We start from the raw sequence: 8,347 nt of genomic DNA on the forward strand, positions 1-8,347 counted from the left end.
TGGTGAAAAGAGTGGTGTCAACCTTGCCCATCATAAACCTCTTTAAGATTAGGAAGTCCCTCAACCTCTCATACCATGCTCTAGGTGCTTGCTTTATGCCATACAATGCCTTCTTCAACTTGTAAACATAGTTGGATTTTTTGTCATCTTCAAAAACTGGGAGGTTGCTCAACATATACTTCTTCATTGATGTAGGCATTGAGAAATGCACTCTTGACATCCATTTGATAGAGCTTGATGTTGTGGGCACAAGCATAGGCTAGCAAGATTCTAATTGCTTCTAATCTAGCAACTAGAGCATATATTTCTCCAAAATCAAGACCTTCAACTTGAGTGTATCCTTGTGCTACCAATCTTGCTTTGTTTCCTTACTACTATCCCATCTTGATCTTGTTTGTTTCTATAGACCCATTTGGTTCCAATCACATTGTGATTCTTTGGTCTTTCCACTAACTCCCATACTTGATTTCTTCTGAAGTTGTTCAATTCTTTATGCATAGCATTCACCCAATCAGCATCCTTCAATGCTTCATCTATCTTCTTTGGTTCAATGGATGACACAAATAAGAAATGCTCATAAAATGAAGCCAATCTTGATCTTATTTGTACACCTCTAGAAATATCTCCAATTATAGTGTCCAAAGGATGATCTCTTGCAATATGAGTCGGTTGGAGTATTTGAACTTGATTGCTTGCACTTGCTTACTCATTGGGTTGAGATGATGTTCTAGCCACTTGAGCTTGCACATTGTCATAAGAGCCACTTGAACTTGCTTGATTAGTGTCAACTTGCACATTTGAGTTAGAGAGCACTTGCACTTGATCATCTTCTTTATCAATCACTTGCCTAGGTCTCAATTCACCAACATCCATGTTCTTCATAGCATTTGAAAGTTGAATGCCTCTAACATCTTCTAAGTTCCCATTCTCATCTTGTGAACCCTTGGTTTCATCAAATTCAACACCATGTACTTCTTCAAGAGTACCACTTGCCAAGTTCCGAACTCTATATGCTTTACTAGTGGTTGAGTATCCAAGCAAGAATCCTTCATCACACTTCTTGTCAAACTTGTCCAATCTAGTGTCTTTCTTCAAGATATAGCATTTGCAACTAAAGACCCAAAAATATGCAATGTTGGGCTTTCTACCATTCAAGAGCTCATAAGATGTCTTCTCTTCCAATGGGTGACAATATAAGCGGTTGCTACAATAGCAAGCCATGTTGATAGCTTCGGCCCAAAAGGATTGACTCACATTGTACTCACTAAGCATAGACCTTGCCATGTCAATAAGTGTTCTATTCTTTCTCTCAACAAGGCCATTTGATTGTGGAACGTACTTAGCCGAGAATTGATGTCTAATTTCAAATTCATCACATAACTCATCAATTCTAGTATTCTTGAACTCACTACCATTGTCACTTATAATTCTCTTGAAGGTTGTTTCAAACTTATTGTGAATGCCCTTGACAAATGATTTGAATGTTGCAAACACATCACTCTTGTCCACTAGAAAGAATGCCCAAGTGTATCTAGTATAGTCATCCACTATCACAAAGCCATATTTGTTTCCACCGATGCTAGTGTATTATGTTGGCCCAAACAAGTCCATGTGTAACAACTCAAATGCCTTGCTAGTACTCATTATGCTCTTCTTAGGATGGGTGTTTCCAACTTGTTTGCCGACTTGACAAGAGGTACAAAGTTTATCCTTCTCAAACACAACATCTTTCAAGTCTCTAACCAAGTCATGCTTAACCAATCTATTCAATTGTTTCATTCCAACATGACCAAGCCTTCTATGCCATAACCAACCCATACTAGACTTAGTGAACAAGCATTTTGATAATTGAGCTTCACTATCATTGAAATCAACCAAGTATAGGTTCTCATATCTAAAGCCTTTGAAGATCAAGTTAGAGCCATTTACACTTATGATCTCTATATCATCTACCCCAAATATGCATTTGAATCCAAGATCACACAATTGAGCCACAGATAGCAAATTGAAGTTCAAGCTCTCTACTAGCAACACATTGGAAATGCTCATGTCATTGGATATTGCAATCTTACCAAGCCATTTGACCTTGCATTTGCCATCGTCATCAAATGTGATACTATCATAACCATTGCTATCATTGGTGTTGATTGAGTTGAATATTCTTGCATTATCGATGATGTGTTGAGTGCACCCACTATCAAGCACCTAATGCCTTCCTCCGACTTTATAATTGACCTACAAAAGAAGATCAATTATTTTAGGTACCCAAACTTGCTTGGGTCCTTGAAAGTTAGTTACTAAGCTCTTTGATACTCAAATGGCTTTCTTCTTTGAGCCCATCTATGGTGCACCAATGAACTTAGCATGAACACCATTGGTACCTGTGGGGTGTACAACCCCGGATACCCACGGCAGACCACATGGGCTGCGCCCCTTGGGGTGACCCAGCCCACAAGAAGAAGCTTTGCGGGGCATGACTCTGCTCGGCGCCTTCCGCAAGACATCGGCAAGATATCCTGAAGATACTACGAGATCTGTTAGGATATGTATGATCCCAAGATTCCTGTAATCAGTTATTACTTTTCGATTATCTCTCAGATCTAACCGACTTGTAACCCTGCCTCCTGGACTATATAAGGCGAGCAGGGACCCCCTCTAAAATCAGGGCATATCATACGATAGCTAATACAAACCAACAGACCACAGGAGTAAGGTATTACATCATACTGATGGCCTGAACCTGTCTAACTCGTGTGTCTCTATTGCCTTCTTGTTCTTGATCTTGCGCTCCGCTACCGATCAATCTACCTTCGTGGGATACCCCTCGGAGGACTGCCGACGATAATCTGTCGACAGTTGGCGCGCCAGGTAGGGGTCTGCGTGCTGTTTCCTTGTCGAACAAGATGGCTTTTTCCGCAGGCTCTTCGTCCCTTCCACAGCCTGGCCAGATCTTCACGGTCGGATCCATCTCGTGGGTCATCAATGCTGATGGAGTCGGAGAGCTCCTCGAGCCAAAGCAGATCGTTTCTGCGCCGGCCACCCCTGCACCTACAACTACAGATCCGATCTCGGAGGAGATTCTGAGGTCTCTTTCGGCAACAACTCGCCGTCCGCTTCCTCACTACCAAAGGAGGCCGATCAACAATGACGATCTGATCGAATCCGTCGATCGGGTCGGACTGAAGCTCGCCAATTGTCTCTCCGTCGCTGAATCGGCACTGGACACTCTGGTTCAGCCCCGACCACCCTCCGATCCAAATCTATCGGAGGGTGCTCGTGAAACTGCAAGGGCTATGGCCCTACCCTTCGGATTCTCCAACACCGCCGCCGCTTACCAGCACTCCCTAAGGGGCAAACACGCCGACCAGATCGTCGTCTAGCTCCTGCTGGCTGTCAACACGCTACACTTAGGCCGAAGCCCTGGGCGCACCTCCAGACCATCCCGGAAGAAACACCGTGCTCCGAGTCTCAGGGCTCTATGGAGACCCTCGCCGAAACCTTCTCCGATCAATTTCTCCTCCCACCCTTCCGGGGTGGCGCTATCTTCAACGTCAGCATCGACAACCCTCCTCGAAATGGCGAAACCGAGGAGGAGCGTGCTGCTCGGGAAAACTGAAATGTCAACCGCGCGCAGCGGCGAGAAAACGAGGCAGCCATCGCAAGGGCCAAGGCTACTCAGAATAATCGGCTTGACTCTCAAGGAAGACCGCTCCCGCTCTACTGCGACCTCGACGAAGAATTTCTCCGCGTCGACGGCCACGATGTCTTCAAGACTCCAAGTGCCAATTTGGCAGTAGCCGCCAACGAGCTCGCTCATTTCCCTCAAACGCCCGAGCTTGCCAAGATCGCCGCCATGCTTAAAGCAGCTCACTGTCAGGTCATTGAGATCCGTGAGGATTAGAGACCTTCGTGCTCTACGAGCACAATTCACCGATCAGCTGCGCCGAGGTCCAATCGCCACCCAAGTCAAAGCCGTTTCGCCGACCAGTCATTACCTCTCCAAGGGGGACCCGGGGGGCATCACACCGAACACCATCGCCAACACGACCAGGAGGCCGAACAGGATGCTAGAGTACATCTTAGCAACCTCCGGGATGCACGGCGACGTATCGAGCACCATCGCTTTGGTCGCCATGAAGACGAAGTATGTTGCCGCCAGGATTATCAAAGGGAGTACGGCAACCTAGACTCAGCCATTGAGCCTATCCCCGACCACAACGCCACAGATTACGGTGTCGACAATCATGAGGGGCCCCCAGCTTTCACAAGGGCACTCCGAACACTTCGATGGCCCCATGGTTTTAAGATCACCGGGGTCGAGCCCTATGAAGGAAGAATGAACCCAACTCAGTGGCTATAGGTTTATGCCACTGCCGTCCGTGCTGCTGGAGGAGACACCAGCGTTATGGCAAATTATCTCCCCATCATGCTCACGCCACCCGCCATGAGCTGGTTCACCAGCCTTGCGCCAGACTCCATCAGCTCATGGGAAGAGTTGAAGAAAGTCTTCACCGACAACTATATGGCCACGTGTACTCGACCCGGCACGAAGCATGATCTCAGCCGCATCAACCAGAAGCCATCTGAGCTCCTCTGCAGCTACATCTGGCGTTTCTCCGAGATGAGGAACTCTATCCCCAACATCACGGAAGCTGAAGTCATCACCGCCTTTATCCGAGGACTCCACCATCGCGAGCTTCGCTCCAAATTCAACCGTAAGCCGCCGACCGGTATCGGTGAGATGATAACTACCGCCAACTAGTACGCCGATGCAGAGGAAGCCGAGGTGCGCTTCAATGAGGATGCGGGCACTCAGCGACCACCTCACCGATACAATGATCACCCCGATGACCGACGTAACAATGACCGCCGCCCCGACGACCACAGCTATCATCGCGATAGCGGCCGTGATTGAACAGGAGGACACAGGCCTAGCCAAAATCACCGCCGCTGGCCAGAACACATCTTTACCATCGCTAGTCAACCTCACGCCAAGTGTAACTATGACGAGCAGTACCAAAAGATACTCGACGGCCCGTGCCCTCTTCACAAGAACGCCAAACACAAGATGAAGGACTGCATTGGTCTAGCCAGGGAGTTCCAGGACAAGAGGCTCGATGACGACGCCAACAATGGAACAGGAGGTCGCCGACCGCCTAGGAAAAACAACAACGCCTTTCAGGACCATGATAAGGTGGTTGCCACCATCTTTGGGGGCCTCGCCTCCACTGAGAGTTGAAGGGAACGGAAGCTTGTCGCTCGACGAGTTCTCGCTGTTACTTTAGAAGAAACTACGACCGACCCCAGCTATCACCCATGGTCCAAGATCCCCATCACCTTCAGCAGGGCCGACCAGTGGGCAGACATACCATATATAGGGCATTTCCCCCTCGTCCTCGACGCAACCGTCCAGAAGGTCCTATTCAGAAAAGTCCTTGTTGAAGGTGGTAGTGCTTTGAACCTACTTTTCACTAGAGCCCTAAGAGAGTTGGGCCTTGCGATATCAGATCTCACACCCTCGGACTCCTCCTTCTGGGGTGTGGTACCTAGAAGGGCATCCAGGCCACTTGGAGAGATCACCCTGCCAGTACAGTTCGGCACGGCAAGCAACTACCGCATCGAGCATATCAACTTCTACGTCGCCGACTTCGACACCGCCTACCACGCCATACTTGGTCGGCTAGCTCTGGCCAAATTCATGGCCGTACCGCACTACGCGTATCTGGTGTTGAAGATGCCTTCGCCTATAGGAGTCCTGGCAATGCAGGCCAACCTTTCTGTCGCCTACGCCTACGAGATAGAGAGTCTCACCCTCGCCGAAGCCACCGATGTCTCCATCCAGATGGCTAGCGTGGTCGCCGAAGCCAAGATAGTACCCGCCGATGACATGGAGATTCCAGAGCTTGAGCTTCCCCACGCCTCCGCCAAGTCCAAGGAAATCAAGGAGGTCGGCCTCGACCTCAATGACGCTTCCAAGACCATGAAGATTGGGGCTCACCTTGACCCCAAATAGGAAAGCGCGCTCGTCTCCTTCCTACGTGCCAATGCCGATGTGTTTGCTTGGAAACCTGCAGACATGCCAGGGGTACCATGGGAGAAGATCGAGCACTCCTTGAATGTCTCGCCGACCGCCAAACCGATCAAGCAGAAACTTCACCGATTCGCGCCAGACAAGAAGGAGGCTATTAGGGTAGAAATAAAACGGCTCTTAGCTGCCAGGTTTATAAAAGAAGTGTATCATCCAGATTGGTTAGCAAACCCTATTCTCGTTCGAAAAAAGAATAAAGAATGGAGAATGTGCGTTGATTATACTGATCTTAACAAACACTGCCCTAAAGACCCCTTCGGCTTGCCTCAGATAGACGAGGTTGTAGACTCTACCACTGGCTGTGAACTACTCTCTTTCCTTCACTGTTACTCCAGCTATCATCAGATCTCCCTCAAGGAAGAAGACCAGATAAAGATGTCGTTCATTACACCTTTCAGTGCATACTGCTATAAAACTATGTCCTTCGGACTCAAGAACGCTGGGGCTACGTATCAAAGGGCCATTCAGATGTGCCTCGACCAGCAGATTGGCCACAATGTCGAAGCCTACATCGATGACGTGGTCGTCAAAACCAAGACAGCCGACAACCTTATCACCGACCTCGAAGAAACTTTCGCCAATTTGAACAAGTACCGATGGAAGTTGAACCCTTCAAAGTGCATCTTTGGAGTTCCATCTGGTATACTGCTGGGCTACATCGTCAGTGCTCGAGGCATTGAGCCTAATCCGGACAAGGTCTCTGCCATCACCAATATGAAACGGCCAACATGTGTCAAGGATATACAAAAGCTTACAGGTTGTATGGCTGCTTTAAGCCGCTTCATATCACGCCTCGGCAAAAAAGGGCTACCCTTCTTCAAGCTCCTCAAGGCCTTCGAGCACTTTTCCTGGTCGGAGGAGGCAGACTCGGCTTTTGAGCAGCTCAAGTTGTTCTTGATAAAGCCGCCGATCATGACAGCGCCAAGGCCATATGAGACTCTGCTCATATACATTGCCGCCACTTCTCGTGTCGTGAGTACAGCTATCGTCGTCAAACACGAGGAAGCCGGGCACGCTTACAGGGTGCAACATCTGGTCTACTTTATCAGTGAAGTACTCAATGAGCCAAAAACTCGTTATCCTCAGGTACAAAAGCTGTTATACACAATTCTGATTACGTCGCATAAGCTCCGGCCATGGTCACTGAGTTTCCCCCGGGGGACATTCTTCGCAACAAAGAAGCCAATGGCCGCATCATTAAATGGGCTATTGAGCTCGGCACCTATTCCATTGAATTCAGAAGTAGACCTACCATTAATTCACAGGCGCTCGCTGACTTCATCGCTGAATGGACCGAGATCCAAGAGCCCATCGCCGCCGCTTGCCCCGAGCACTGGGTGATGTACTTTGACGGCGCCCTTAACATCAACGGTGCCGGTGCGGGAATTCTGTTCATTACGCCGACCAAGGATAAGCTACGTTACATTCTTCAGATACACTTCCCGGCCTCCAACAACGCCGCGGAATACGAAGCATGTCTCCATGGTCTTCATATAGCCGTCGCACTCGGCGTCAAACGCCTCATGGTGTACGGAGACTCCGCGCTGGTTATCAACTAGCTCAACAAAGACTAGTCCTGTTCCAGTGAGAAGATGGACGCATATTGCGCTGAAATCAGGAAGCTTGAAGGGAAGTTCTACGGTATCGAGTACCACCTCATGGTATGAGATCAAAATAAACCAGCCGACCAGCTCTCAAAAATAGGTTCGTCTCACGCCGCGGTTCCACTGGGGGTCTTCGTGCAAGATCTCCTGGTGCCATCCATTAAAGAAGAAAAGGAAGTTGAGGAGGTTCCCCCTGCTGAGCAGTTGGCACTTACGGTGCCTTCGCCGGTCACCGATTGGAGGGAGCAATTCATCAAGTACCTCACCAACTCTGAAGTACCCACCGACAAGACTGACACCGAACGCCTAATCCACCGAAGTAAGCACTACGTGTTGGTAGACGGTAACTTGATGAGGAAGAGTGCCAAGGAAGGGGTATTGTAGAAGTGCGTCCCTCAAGACAAAGGAGTGAAGCTGCTTCACGAAATTCATTCTGGTTCCTGTGGCAATCACGTGGCCTTGAGAAACCTGGTTGGCAAAGCTTTCTGAGCTGGCTTCTACTGGCCCACGGCCATCTCCGACGCAGAAGACCTCGTCCGGCACTGTGAAGGATGTCAGTTCTTCGCCAAGCAAATACACGTACCGGCACAGGAATTGCAGACCATCCCAGCTTCTTGGCCTTTCGCATGTTGGGGACTAGACATGATTGGGCCTT

Source organism: Miscanthus floridulus, chromosome 10 (assembly GCF_019320115.1).
Source record: "Miscanthus floridulus cultivar M001 chromosome 10, ASM1932011v1, whole genome shotgun sequence".
In the NCBI taxonomy this organism is placed as follows: domain Eukaryota; kingdom Viridiplantae; phylum Streptophyta; class Magnoliopsida; order Poales; family Poaceae; genus Miscanthus; species Miscanthus floridulus.